The sequence below is a fragment of the Saccopteryx bilineata genome, chromosome 3 (assembly GCF_036850765.1).
Source record: "Saccopteryx bilineata isolate mSacBil1 chromosome 3, mSacBil1_pri_phased_curated, whole genome shotgun sequence".
NCBI lineage: Eukaryota > Metazoa > Chordata > Mammalia > Chiroptera > Emballonuridae > Saccopteryx > Saccopteryx bilineata.
Genome location: NC_089492.1, coordinates 264,337,549 through 264,347,466, shown reverse-complemented (window position 1 = coordinate 264,347,466; position 9,918 = coordinate 264,337,549). Strand labels below are relative to the sequence as shown.

Here is a 9,918-nt window from a genome sequence, read left to right as displayed (position 1 = left end):
GATGATATCTTTTCTCTTATCTCCTCATTTAGGAACAAAGCACAAAATTTGTTTTCAAAATAACTAGGCATATCACAAAAATGGGGCATAAGATGCAGAAATTCTAAACTCCCAGGTGTGAAAGCAAGTATATCTGTTTTTCCAATTCATAGCATGTAGTTGTTAAATTTCAATCTAAAATGATAATTTCAAAAAATTTAAAATAAAAAAAATAAAATGATAATTTCAGCCTACATTCAGTCCCAAACCAAGCCTGATGAAGTATTTTTAATTTATTTGTCTATAAAATTTGATTTTCCTCACAAAATTATTTAAATTCTATTAAACAGTATGCATCATTTATGAAGTAGGAAAAAGTCACAAATAGCCTTTAAAATAGTAAATCTTGCTTGACCTGTGGTGGTGCAGGGGATAAAGTGTCGACCTATAACACTGAGGTTGCTGGTTCAAAACCCTGCACTTCTCTGGTCAAGGCACATATGGGAGATGATGCTTCCTGCTCCTCCCCCCTTTCTCTCTCTCTCTCTCCTCTCTAAAGTGAATAAAAAAAAATTTTAAATAGTAAATCTTGCCCTGGGCAGGTGGCTCAGTGGACACAGCATCATCCCAGCACGCCAAGGTCACACAGGTTTGATCCCCAGTCAGGGCACATTTGAGAAGCAACCATTAAGTGCACAACTAAATGGAACAACTACGTGGAACAATGAGTTGATGCTTCTCTCTCTTTTTCCCCCCTCAAATCAATGGAAGAATTAAATAAAAATTAAGATGAAATAATAAATTTTATTAAATATAAACTTAAAAAAATTTTTTTTGTATTTTTCTGAAGTGAGAAGTGGGGAGGCAAAGAGACAGACAGGATCCATCCAGGATCCACCAGGCATGCCCACTAGGGGGCAATGCTCTGCCCATCTGGGGCCATTGCTCCATTGCAACCGGAGCTAAGGAAAAAAAGGAAGGTTGTGAGGTCATTGATTGCTGTGAAAACAATTTGAATGTCCAAACATGTTGAGAAATGCAACCTGGGCTCACTGTGTACGTTTGGTTGGGCAAGCTATGTACTGCGCAACTCCAGGGGGCGCTGTTCACACCATAATGCTAATTGTGCGGTGCACCACCTGCACAGCTGTGGCTGCTGAAAATGCTGAGGGACCATGACAGGCTTTGGGCAGCGGAAGGGAGGTGTCAGAGCTGAGGTCACATAGATGGTGAAGCCAGAAACTCATGCACACAGCCTCCCATCTCTCTAGGTTGGCCTCTCTTTTGGAGGCTCTGGCAACAGAAATATCCTGTGTTCTCTGAGGTTCCTAACATAAGGCTGGGGAAAAGGACATATCTGCCAGTGCCCACAATCGCTTCCTTGGCCTGTACAACTCAAAGTCCTCTTTACTCGCTTAGCAGCTGAGGAAGAAGGCCAGAAGCAGGAACCCCACCACGCTCCTCAACTTCACTCCTCCGCTAATGGAGGCACAAGTAGCTAGTACAACGGGTGACATAGACAGGGTTGAACTTTAAATGACATTCAGGACTTTTGGCCTCTGGAACCTTTCTGTGTGACTTCTGGCAAATCTTTAAGCCCCTTTAGACTCTGCCTTCCTACTTGCAAAATGAAGAGTAGTATTACCGTTCTTTCTCTGCCTCCTGGAAAAAGAGATAAGAGAGAAAAACACATACTGATTTCAACAAGGAATGTGTAGACATTCAAGCATTTCAATGAGTATCATCAAACGTCAAGAAATAAATGACAGAGTTCGGAGGCCCTACTGAGCAGCTATAAAACCTTGAGGAGCCTGACCGGGCGGTGGCGCAGTGGACAGAGTATTGGACTGGGATGCGGAAGACCCAGGTTTGAGACCCTGAGCTCACCAGCTTGAGTGAGGGCTCATCTGGTTTGAGCAAAAAGCTCATCAGCTTGAACCCAAGGTCGCTGGCTCCAGCAAGCAGTTACTCGGTCTGCTGTAGCCCCACAGTCAAGGCACATATGAGAAAGCAATCAATGGACAACTAAGGTGTCACAACAGAAAACTAATGATTGATGCTTCTCATCTCTCTCCGTTCCTGTCTGTCTATCCCTCTCTCTGACTCTCTGTCTCTGTAAAAAAAAAAACCTTGAGGAAATCTCAAGACCTTTCTGTCTCTTAGTTTTACCATATGCCAAATGGTAAAGCTTGAACTAGACCAGCAATTTGCTGACCTTTCATCACTAAAAGTCTGTTTTGTTATTTCCAAACCATCCCTACAGACCTCATATTTTATAAGATCTTTAGCCCTGGTCAGATAGCTCAGTTGGTGGGAGCATTGTCCTGGAGCATGGAGGTTGCCAGCTTGATCCTCAGAGCACATACAGGAGCAGTTCAATGTTCCAGTCTCTCTCTCTCTCTAAAAAAAAAATAAAATAAAATAAAATAAAAAATAAATTGTATGCCCTAAGCTGAAATTTAGGTAATTATCATATATTTAATAATTATGTAATTTTTGTCATCATTATAAAAGGTAAGTTTAGAATTCGCAATGACTTCAGGCAAGGCTTGATCCAGCAGCTATTTCCAAGGCTCTATGTTCTTTCAGTCTCTTGACTCTGCCTCCTCTGATATGTCACAAGGTGGCTTCCATAAGCTCCCCTGACACTACTTGCTTTTCTTACTTGAGATTGGCAAGAAATAGAGAGCTTGCTTCTCAGTTAGCTCAAAGACAACACCCAGCATTGAGACTTAGTTTGGCCTGACAGGGGTCACGTTCCTTTTTCTGCAACCACGCTCTCCAACAGACCAATTACTACAGCTGGGAAGATGCGATATTCTCATTTGCTTAAGCCAGTTGGGCTCAACCAACCCTTAGAGTGGGGTTTCTGAGCAGATCACAAGGCTGGGAAATTCCCAGGACTATTACGAAGGAGGAATCAGGCAAAGGGTGTTGTAGAAACAACCAGCAAGTTTCCTGCAGCATGTTTCTTACTTAGCTAGTGATATCTCCAACAGCCTGTCAGAACTTCTGATCAGCATGTGAACTGCATATTAATGACCTCCAGGATCTTGTGAGCTGGTCACGATGACAACCCCATCTGTGGGTGGCCACACTGCCCACGTGAGCTGACGTCAGCCCAGCAGGCAGCAAGCTCCTGACTCCTGGCCTAGTCCACCCATGTCCAGCTTTTAGCTCCCCACTACCGTCAGACTCTTCACAGATGGCTCATTTGAAAACTGCAGGTAAGGCCCTGGCCAGTTGGCTCAGTGGTAGAGCGTCAGCCTGGCGTGCAGGAGTCCCGGGTTCGATTCCCGGCCAGGGCACACAGGAGAAGTGCCCATCTGCTTCTCCACCCCTCCCCTCTCCTTCCTCTCTGTCTCTCTCTTCCCCTCCCGCAGCTGAAGCTCCCCTGGAGCAAAGATGGTCCGGGCGCTGAGGATGGCTCTGTGGCCTCTGCCTCAGGCGCTAGAATGGCTCTGGATGCAACAGAGCAACGCCCCAGAGGGGCAGAGCATCGCCCCCTGGTGGGCATGCCAGGTGGATCCCGGTCAGGCGCATGCGGGAGTCTGTCTGACTGCCTCCCCGTTTCCAGCTTCGGAAAAATGCAAAAAAAAGAAAAAGAAAAAGAAAACTGCAGGTAAATCTCGAGCTCCCAAGCTCTCAGGCCTATGACGGCCCTTTTCATATACAAGGAGACATCCACAGCAAAACATACCTGGAACTACGCAGGCTCATTCATGCACTGACTTACCAAGCATCCGTGCCAGGTCCCATCCCAGGGATGCATCTTCCAGGGGCCAGTCAGGTGGGGAGGCGGTGGCGCCCTACCCGGACCATTACAGTTCAGCCTGGGAACACAGTGAGAGGGAACAAGTGGGCGCCCTGGGACAGAGGCAAGCCCCTGCTCCTTCCAGACCAGAGGGCAAGAATGTCTACCCCAGCACACTGAGCGGCAGGGCCACCTTGGCCCAGCCCCGTAGCGTCTTGGCCATAGGGAAGGCCAGGGCCCTCTCTGGCAGCTTCCAGTAAATCATCCGCGTTGTGTGCCCCAGTCCAGATTAGGAAGTGTTCAACCTCAAGACCTGGAACCCAACCCCTCTGCACACTCTCAGGGCTTTGAAAAATTCCCTCTGACTCGTTCATGGCTGTGGCTCTGGAGTGGGGGAGGAGGCAGGCAAGCTGGCCCTGTGCCTTCCTTCACATCCTACCTCTTCCTGGATCTTCCAACCCAGCTGGGATTCACGGGTTAAGGGAGCGGAGTGCACAGCGAGGCCAAAGGGAAAACTTGACCACAACTACGCTCTCCAACAGACACCTAAGAGCCTCCCGCTCCTTCTGCATAGTTAGGTGTCCCCTGTATCAGGTTGGAAAGTCAGTCACCAGAACTTCTGAGCACCTGTGTGCATCTGATCCCTGCATCTGGGGCAAACAGGGCCAGGGGTGCTTGGGATGGAGAAAGCCTGGCTGGTTCTCAGCTCTGCCTAAACTGACTCACCACGTGGCCAGGGGCAATTCCCTTGCCCTACTTCAGTCTCCCAGGCTATAAAATACAGGTTTCGGGCTAATCAATCTCTCTGGGGCTTCCCTGCCCTAACAGTGCAGAATGTGAGCACTCAAGGTTCAGAAAAGAGGGAGCTGCACTGAAGGATGGGAAGGGAGCAGGGGGGCCAGCTGGGCAGGGCCCCACAGACAAAAGGTCCCCAAGTGCAGACTTTGGACACCATCTCCAAATGATTATACTTAAGTCATTTCTTTATACCAATAAAAATGAACAAAGACATCTGGCCTTATTACCAAAACATTCTACCGGTAAGGTCCATGAAGTCATATTTTTAAATAACCTTTCTCATGTTGGAATTAATTATAGATTTACACAGAGGCGGCAAAGACAGTCTAACTCTAGGCACTTCCCATACACCTCTCAGTTTCAGTTTCCCCTAATGTTATCTCACAGCACACTGCTTCACCGTCAAAACTAAAACAAAAAACAAAAACACAAGAAAATCATTGGTACATCTCTGTTAACTCAAGTCCAGACCTCCTTTGAATTTAACCAGCTTTTCCAGGATCTCAACGTTCCAACCAACCCAGGAAACCACATTCGTCCCAGCCGGCTGGTCTCCCAGTGCCCTCTGGCCTGTGACTGTTTCTGTCTCCCCTTCATTCTCACACCCCTTTCAGTTTTGAGAGCCTTGGCCAAGTATTTTGTAGAGGGCCCTTGAACTGGAATTTGTCTGATGTTTTTCTCTGGGGTTATGAGTTTGGGGGAAGACAAGAAGTGCCCCCCTCATCACATAATATTAGGGATACATGATATGCACTTGACTCACGACCGGTGATGTTAACTTCGATTATTCGGTCAAGGTGGTGTCTTCAGGTTTCTCCATTGTTAAGTTACTATCAGATGAGGCGATCATTAAGCTGGGTGATGGAGAATCTACATATACTATTTGGAAGCTCTGTCTCTTCTCCCCCAGGTTGTTATTTTTTTTTAATATTTTATTTATTGATTTTTAGAGAGAGAGGAGAGAGAGAGAAGGGGGGAGGAGCAGGAAGCATCAACTCCCATATGTGCCTTGACCAGGCAAGCCCAAGGTTTTGAACCAGCGACCTGAGTGTTCCAGGTCGATGCTTTATCCCACTGCGCCACCACAGGTCAGGCTCCCCCAGGTTGTTCTTTAATCAATCATTTATTTCTACCAATATGGACTCATAGATATGTATTTTATGCTTTGGGTTATAATCTAATACTCTGTTATTTCTTTTATTGCTGTAACTGTTACATTGTTGGCCATTGAGGGTTTTTGGCTCCTGGGTCCCTTTGACACACCCCTCTTTTTGTGTTTTGAGCACTTCCTAACTCTGGCACCACAAGACCTTCCAGGCTCACTTTTTCTCTGCCCCAACCCTAGCATCAGCCATTTCTCCAAGGAAGTAATATATTTTAAAAACAGATCCTCCAATTACCTTGTCAATAGTCCAAATATATTGCATTGCACTTGAATACGTGATGAAAAGAGTTCATCCATTCCAGTGCAATTTAAAACATACTTCAACTTTTGCATCTCTATTGTGACAAGTCTTTTAAAAATACACCAGGAGCCTCAAAACCTGGGCTGGACCTGGCCCTTTCTCTACTCTCAGGCCTTGTTGAATTTAACCTCTGCAGCCACTCTGCTAAGGATTGGGAGTAGCCAGCCTACCCTTCTTACAGAGGTGACCCAGTTCCTGCATCCATCCAAGTCTAAGCTGTCCAGTGGAGCTAACAAAGGACAAGATAATTAATTCTTGGAACCGTTCCCTCTCCAGCCTCCCCTTCCCAATCCCCACCAACGGTGACCAATCCTGGAGCCTCACTCCAGCTGTCCAGGTACAGGCAGGTGTCAGGAGAGCAGGAAAGTTCCAGGAAGGAAGTTGGCAAGCCCAGCCACTGCATAATGCATTCAAGAGGCAGAGTGGTGTGTGGCTGCACCATGAGGTCCAGAGAGCTCCTAGGTATTGGGACCAAGGTTTGCAAAATCCAGCTGTGAAGTGAAGTGGGGGTTCTGTGGAGGAGGGTTTCCCCTGGGTTCCACAGAAGAGAGTGGGGTTCTCAGGAAAGAACAGTATTTGAGCTGGAAGAGGGCTAGACTGAGCTCACTGGGAGGGCATGGAGCTGCGTGACTCATTGCCCAATCCTGCCAGCTCCCACTGGCACAGTGCTGTGCAGCATGGAGCCTGGGAGCATGGGTGGAGTCCCAGCCTAGGCCGGGCCCCAGCGGAGGTCCCAAGCAGGCAATCACAATCCAGCACGTAGGTATGCCAGGGGAGAACAGAAGAGGAAGCAACTCAACATCTTAGGAGTCCTGGCAGGCCTCACAGAGGAGGTGACATCATCAACAAGATGAATGGAATTGGCCAGGCAGCCATGGGAGTGGGGGAGGGGAGGGCACTACTGGGCTGGGGAAGAAGCAGATACAAAGGCACGGAAGTGTCTGCAAGGTGCTGGCACAGTGCCTGCCGCCTGGTGAGTACTTCAGAAATGTGAGGCATTATCGCTGTGGCATTCTTGACTTATCATTATGATTATTAACCTGAACTTGTGACTATTTTTCCTATCTTAAAGATAAGTTACTACAATGAATAAATGCCTAGCATCGCTAAGATTTTCTCAATTCAAAAAGGGACTGTTGGGAAGATGAGGGGTGCAGCATACAGAGCACTCATCAGTGGGAGTGGCTGTGAGCAGGTGATGAGGTTGCTTTATCTCTGGGGGGCACAGAGGAAGGGGGCAGCTTCAGGAATAGAAATGCATGCTCCCTCCTCCCTGGAGTGGTCTGTGGCATGGGAAACAAGCAGGTGTCAATGTGGAGATGAATGCCTTGGAGAGAGCTGTGTGGTTTCCAGCTCCACCAGCTCCAGGAGCTTGGGCAAGTGACTACCTTTCTGAATCTCCAAGTGTCTATTTCCTCAGCTCTACCTCTGCATTAAGATAGATCCAAAAGACCTGGACGGATAGCTTGGTTAGTTAGAGCCTCACCCTGAAGCACAGAAGTTGCTGGTTCAATCCCTGGTTGGGGCACATGCAGGAACTTATCAATGTTTCTGTCTCTCCATCCCTCCTTCCTCTTTCTCTAAAAATCAATTAAAAAAATTTTTTTAAATGATAGATACAAATAACCAAAGCACACTTTTTGTAACAGTAAAAAAATAAAAAAGAAAGAAAGAAATCCTATAAACAGCATCTAATAACACTAAGATGGATAAATAACCAGTGGTATATTCTAAAATGAAATATCATTCAACAGTAAAATAAACTATAGGTACACAGCCAATAAAAATTTATTTAAAAACAATACTGTGGGCCCCGGCTGGTTGGCTCAGTGGTAGAGTGTTGGCTCGGCATGTGGTAGTCCAGGATTCGATTCCCGGCCAGGGCACACAGGAGAGGCACCCATCTGCTTCTCCACCCTTCTCCCTCTTCTTTCTCTCTCTCTCTCTTCCCCTCCCACAGCCAAGGCTCCACTGGAGCAAAGTTGGCCCAGGCACTGAGGATGGCTCCATGGCCTCTGCCTCAGGTGCTAGAATGGCTCTGGTTGCAACAGAGTGACACCCCAGATAGGCCGAGCATTGCCCCCTGGTGGGCATGCTGGGTGGATCCCATCGGGCACATGTAGGAGTCTATCTGCTGCCCCCCATTTCTCACTTTGGAAAAATAAAAAAATAAAAATAAAAATTAAGAAATAAAAAATAAAGAAAATAAAAACAATGCTGTGGAGAAAAAAAAGTCACATAATCATATAGAATGATTCCATTTGTACAAAGTAAAGAAAAGCAAAACTAAACAATATATTATTTAGGGATTCATACAAAGGTGATAAAACTAAAAGAAAAAAAGTCAGAGAAAGGATTAACACAATTAGAACAAAATTCCAGAAAGTGGTTGTTCCGAATGAGGGGATGAGGCTCTAATGGAGACATACAGAGGGCCTCAAAGGTTGGCACAGGTCTGTTTTTTAAGTTAGGTGTAGATGTGTGGATGTTTTACTATAAGCATTATTATTATCCGTTCAGCTGCACATGTATAGAGTAGATGTGTCTTTTACAATAAACAATTTTTTATTACAACACTAATAACATGTAACCTTATAGGACACATGCCAACCATAAGGCAGAGAAAATATCAAGTATTGGCACACAGAGGAAACAGTATTGAGTAGTTTGGCTCCCTGGGATTCAGTTGCTCCATCTGCAAAGTGAACTGGTGGCACCGCCAAGGATTGCTGGTGCCTTTAGTTTGTGGGTTCTATGTTCCCTTTGTACATACACACACACACACACACACACACACACACACACACAGTTGAAGGCAGGGTTCCAGACCTCACTCTTTCACCAGAAGAGTCTCCCCACTGCCCTAAATCACTTGTGGGTTTCAAAAGTGGCAAAAGCAGGCCTGACCTGTGGTGGCACAGTGGATAAAGCATCGACCTGGAATGCTGAGGTTGCCAGTTCAAAACCCTGGGCCTGCCCGGTCCAGGCACATATGGGAATTGATGCTTCCTGCTCCTCCCCTGCCCTTTCTCTCTCTCTCTTCTCTGAAATGAATAAATAAAACTAAAATTTTAAAAGTGGCAAAAGTGGTACCTGACGCCCTGGAATGGAAGCTCCTGGTCCTGGTTCCCAGTCTTTCTAGGTGGGGCAATTAAGCCTTTTCTGAATTTCTCTAGGGTAAGATGGACATAATGACCTCTGTCTTCCTCAGCCAAGCCCATGGGTAGATACTGTAAAGTGCTGAACTCAACGTGGGATCATGACTGGCTCATTGGGAACCTAAAGCATCCTAATGGAAGACTGGGTGGCCTCAGGACTTTCATAGCTGTGTAAGAGAGCATTCTGGGGACATACACAGGGTGACTGGTGTAAATGCACCTCTATTGCCTGGCTTTCTGTCTTCGTCATTGTTTATCAGCTAGTTGTACCTGCCTTTTTCTCCTGGTAAGGGTCCTTATTTCAGAAAATGCGTGCCTGGCCCTAAGTGTCGCCCCTCCTCTGTGTGCCTGCCTGCTCTAGTACTTGTTCTTGAGTGTGTTCTTGTCTCCATCTGAAAAGTGCCTGTCTGGGTGTACCTACCTGTGTAACTATGAACCTACTTCCAAAGGTGCGTGGACCAAACTTTGTGAACCTGACTCACTCAAAGCGTCCCTGACTGTGGCTTCATCAGTTGGGGTCCGTACTTGTCAAGCGTCTGAGCGTTCGTGGTTGTACCTGTCCTTGCATCTCTGTATGCGTCTCGGTCGGTCGTGCCCGACTCGATGCACGTACCTGCTTTAGCCTGTGCTTACCTTCCGCACGAGGGCCGTGCACTCCCGGCCCCTGGATCTCCTCGCCGCTGGGACCTGGAGGCCAGCGTCCCCACCACCAATTCCTGGTGGAGCTTGGAACAATCCGCCACGACAGCGGAGCCAGAGGCAG

The 9,918-nt window shown here is 47.0% G+C and overlaps 1 long non-coding RNA gene across 1 annotated transcript; it reads right to left on the bottom strand.

Annotated features, from left to right (window-relative positions):
- Positions 1–300: 300 nt before the first annotated feature.
- Positions 301–9,911, bottom strand: LOC136329132 (uncharacterized). Its single transcript, XR_010730156.1, has 4 exons — positions 9,789–9,911; positions 3,716–3,812; positions 2,245–2,379; positions 301–1,641 (listed from the first exon to the last, which is right to left on the bottom strand). It is a non-coding gene; the product is annotated as an uncharacterized lncRNA (long non-coding RNA).
- Between the last annotated feature and the right edge of the window lie 7 nt (positions 9,912–9,918).